Source organism: Sander lucioperca, chromosome 6 (assembly GCF_008315115.2).
Source record: "Sander lucioperca isolate FBNREF2018 chromosome 6, SLUC_FBN_1.2, whole genome shotgun sequence".
Taxonomy (NCBI): Eukaryota; Metazoa; Chordata; class Actinopteri; order Perciformes; family Percidae; genus Sander; species Sander lucioperca.
In genome coordinates, this window is record NC_050178.1 from 19,022,099 (window position 1) to 19,026,650 (window position 4,552).

Sequence of the window (4,552 nt, forward strand, 5' to 3'; positions counted from 1 at the left end):
TGATATAGCCATTTCGTTTTTATGTTGGCCCAAAAAAGTGATGTGTAGGTTGTTTTTTTTTTTGTATTATGAAAAAAAACGTGCCTTTAACTCTTCAAGAGAGACAGTGACCGGCGGGTCAAGAAGAAAGCCCACAGACTTCAGGTAAAGTTCGGAAAGGAGGCCAGTTAAAATAACTACTCCTCTCCTCATCAGCATTGTAGCCCAAACCACACCTAAAAACAAGCGCACATTGCATCCACGTAAAAAAAAAAAAAAACACACAGCAGCTCACACATTTAAGTCCACCAAACAAACAAACTGAACATCCGGGAAACGAAACCTGATCTGCAAAAGACGTGGAATGTCTTATTTCTTTTCTTCCGCCCTTCAAAACCATAGACAGTAATGATGGAGGAGTAAAAAGCGACATGATTGGTGGATGCAGCCAGCAAAGGAGAAATGTAAACCGCTTGGTTTTGTTGCATCGGGGGGGTTGAAAACTGAACGCTCCCCTCTTGTTTTTTTTTTTTTTTTCTTCCTTCCTTCCTTCAATGACAGCAGGAGCCAGCCAGCCGGGCGGTGCGGTGCGGTGCGGTGGGAAAGCTTCCACCGGTAGGAGAAGGATTTCCCGGCAAGTCTGCGGTAAGGACAACAACAGAACAACACCACCACCACCTAGAATAAACAACAGGCAATGTGCGTGGGGGGGTCAAATCAATGCGAATCACCAAGAAAGGAGAAAAAAAAAATTTGCACACAATACACAATGGTGTTGCCCGGGGCTGCCGCGATAGCTCTCAGACAAACCCGGGAGAGACTCGCTCGGGTTTGCAGCTTGCTTGACAGCTGCAGGACCAATGGAAATATGCATGGAGCCAGCTGCGCTAGGCTGCAGCCAATGGAAAAATCTGAAATGCTGAGCTGCTACTGGGTCCAAATTGTAAGGTTAGGGTGGCTGCAGCAGCCACACTGCCGCCGCCGCCGCCGCTGTTGCTGCTCAACTTCCACCAAATTAAAAAAAAGAAGAAGCTATTTGTGTTTTGGCTGCTGCAGTGGCCATTTTAGTTAAGAAGCGCCCTTTAACTTTTGGATGCGGCTTGTCTTTGTGGAGACGTGTGTGTGTGTAGGGAATAGTGTGTTTGGTGTCTAGACTGGACTGTGGTGGCAAAACAGTGCAGGACTCCGGCATCCAGACTGAATAAACTCCGCGGAGCTGGTAGCTTTATGTGGATTAAATAGATATTGCACACAGTTCCACTCCTCCTCCTCTTTTCATCCCTCCTCCTCCTCTTTCCTCTCCCCTCCCCTTCACCTCCCCATCTCTCTCTCTCTCGCTCTCTCTCTCTCTCTCCCCTCCCTCCCCTGCCTGCTAATTTTTTATGCATTTTTCTAAACTGTCATGGCGATTTTGTGTCCTTGGAAATAAAAAGCGCCAGTGTTTTTTCGGGCTAACCGGGATGATGTCTCGCCGGTGAGAGCGTGTGTCCGGTGTCTGGAGCAGGTGAGCAGTCCGCCGGGGAGGGTTTTTCGGTGCAGAGATGTCCCCGAGAAGGAGTTTAGGAGGCTGCCCACACGTGTAACGTTAAAGTAGAGGGCTGGTATGTATTTACAACAGCGATGCAGTGACATTACTGAGCTAGCGGAGAAGGCTAGCTCGGTAGCAACGGGTGCTAACATGAAATAGGACACAGTGTCTCCTTTTCTCTGTCCGTGTGTGTTTTGTGTTTTTCATCCCGTTGTGCTCGCCCGGAACTTCTTCCCCCCCCCCTCTCCTAGCTAGCTCTTCCCAACTTGTGGCAATCCAGTGCGCTTGCAACGTTCAAGCTAGCTGTGTGTTAGCCCCTGCGTCTGCTAGCATTGATTATATAGCCTCAGAGAGGTGTAAGCTAGGTTGTTAGCCAGTTAGCCTCTTGAAACATGTGTAGCTGTAGCAGCCAGGCATGTGTGTGGGCATACAATGAGTCATGAAGTGGTAGTGTTTGTCCGTCTATACATGGGCTTTCATCTGGCCAGGTGTGACAGCCCCTGGGCAACAGACAAAAGGGTGTGCTAAGAGCTAACCCCAGTCTGTCTTCATGGGAAATTGTGTGAATTGTGAATATGAAAAATAAGTTAAAGTTGAACAGTTTTCCTCAGTATACTCAGACTTTAGGATGCTTTAGGACTTCTATATTTGGCACAGCAATCTGTAGATGGGAATGTGTTGAATTTCCTTTCATCTGGTGCTTTTGGTTTGTAATGACCTCAAAAGGTTGCTGGTTCGATTCTCCTCAGGATGACACTTGCAGTGTTTCATCAACAGGCTCCACGTGACCCAGAGATTAAACATCTCACAGGGGGGTGAGGTGCCCAGCTTTGCTTTGGTGTTGTTGTGTTGTTACATGTGAACCATAGTTCTACTTTATTTCGTTTATTTAAAAAAAAAAAAAAAAAAAAATCATCTGCAGTATTATGTGGCCTTTCCATTAAAGCACACCTTTACTCTGCTGATAATGTATTTAGGCAATAATACAAAATCTTCCAGGGGAAATATTTCAAGGATCCACCTGTTCGAGCAAAAACATTACGTTAAATTCTTTTCTACATTTGAATTGAAGTAACGTGTGCTCGTCATCTGCACTGATTGCAAACAATTTGAATCAGTGTAATCAATGTTAAATATTAAGTCCGGATAGATAAGCAATTACATCTACTCTCCCTGGCCACTTTATTAGGAACACCTCTACCATTTTAATTCAATTCAATACAACAGGTCTGTCACAAATTCTACATTGAGGAAGATTTATAATGTTCAGTTTTTGTTGACACTGTCTGAGTTATTCAACTAGCCTCTATGTTAATTATTGGAGTTGTAGTTAGTGTTGAACTGGACTCCATTGTACTGACATGCGTTTGTAATGTCGTCCCCAATGTGTGTAAATGGGGTGGGCAACACCAGTGCAAACTACAATCTCAAAAATAAACATGTAGGCCCTAGTTAAATTATACCTCTCTTGACAGTGCCAATCAAAACTGAACATTATTATCTTTGTAAAAGTAGAATTTATGCCTAACCTGTTGTATTGGATTGCATTAGATTTTAGAGGTGTATCTAATAAAGTAATCTCGCATTGCCAGACCTTCCTCCACAGCGCTGCGGAGGAGGGTCTGGCTAGTCCACACAGCATTCCGGGATGGGAGAAAAACGTGCTCTGGTTTATTGGCATTTCTTTAAACCAATCACAATCGTCTTGGGCGGTGCTAAGCGCCGGATGGAGCCTCGGTGCCTCGGTGCCTCTGCAAAATAGTCTCGGGAAGGCACTTGTTTTGGTGGAACATGTGTACGTTCAAAAGTTGTTTTAGTCGTGCGACAGAAAACTCAGTTTGTACAGATAGTCTAGCTAGCTGTCTGGATTTACCCTGCAGAGATCTGAGGAGCAGTTAACCATATAGTCCTCATAAATCCACCGCAGTTTAGAATTAACAACACAAAGAAAGTGGAAGGGAACGGACATCCGGCTGAAATGAGGGACATCTGGCAGGAATTTCCGGCGGCACCGGAGCAATCACGAAAGTGGTAACGTTGTGCATATAGACTAAGGTGTACCTAATAAAGTGACCACTGAGTTTATCTGCAGCAAGTTTTACAGGTGCATTTTAGTAACTGGTTGAAACTATTCACGTAGTAGCACTGCTGTGAAATGAAAACTACCTGTTTCAGTATCAAAAGCTGCGTTTCCACCAAGCAGTCGGGTTTAGTCTGTAACACATTAGAATGGTTATTTTTGCTTTTTCCATTATCAAAGGTTGTGGATGGTACCAATAGAATCGCTCCGTTGCATCCCGTTTTTTCGTTACTCCTCTGTTGAGGTACCTAGCACATTGATCCGATTTTAATAAAGGTGGAGCTAGAAACTAGGGATGCTAATTAGATTTGTTTTTCTGACCGATTGCCGACCAACGTTACGATGCAATAGTATATTATATAACTACGGGAAATTAGTTTTGGACTCCAAGCTGCACACATAAATAATGTTTTGAAAGTTTTAAACAAAACAATACAGCACCAATTGTAGCAGTCACAAAAATAGATTGCACACATCCCGTGGTAAAAACATATTGCACGTAACACGTAGGCCTATTTCCCTCACCCCCCATGAAACACCATGAAACTATTGCACAATCTCTACAGACTCAAGTAGCATTGATTTAAAGGTCCCATGACATGAAAATTTCACTTTGAGGTTTTTAATTATTAATTAATATGCGTTCCCCCAGCCTGCCTATGGTCCCCCAGTGGCTAGAAATGGTGATAGGTGTAAACCAAGCCCTGGGTATCCTGCTCTGCCTTTTGAGAAAATGAAAGCTCAGATGGGCCGATCTGGAATCTTCGCTTTATGATGTCATAAGGGGAAAGGTTACCTCCCCTTTCTCTGCTTTGCCCGCCGCCCACAGCTGCCCAGAGAATTTGGCCCGCCCATGAGGAAATAGAGCTACAACCGTGGCCGCAAGCTGGTCAAGGCCACACCCCCCCCCCCCTCCACCTTGCCCCCCCTCTCTCCTCCTCAATAGCATTTAAAGCTACAGACAC

General features: G+C 44.8%; 1 protein-coding gene and 1 long non-coding RNA gene across 6 annotated transcripts in view; one reads left to right on the forward strand and one right to left on the reverse strand.

Moving 5' to 3' along the window:
- The first annotated feature begins 402 nt into the window (after nt 1–402).
- chd6 (chromodomain helicase DNA binding protein 6) overlaps nt 403–4,552 on the forward strand; it is a 162,258-nt gene continuing 158,108 nt past the window's right edge. For 3 of the 5 annotated variants that reach the window (XM_031277200.2, XM_031277204.2, XM_031277205.2), the window contains exon 1: nt 1,262–1,483. The gene's annotated coding sequence lies outside the window, so the exon portion shown is untranslated. Of the gene's footprint in view, nt 625–1,261; nt 1,484–4,552 lie in introns of those variants that run through there. The other 2 variants (XM_031277203.2, XM_031277202.2) reach the window with 2 other exon arrangements.
- LOC118495250 lies at nt 521–1,163 on the reverse strand. Its single transcript, XR_004897578.1, has 2 exons — nt 741–1,163; nt 521–619 (listed from the first exon to the last, which is right to left on the reverse strand). It is a non-coding gene; the product is annotated as an uncharacterized LOC118495250 (long non-coding RNA).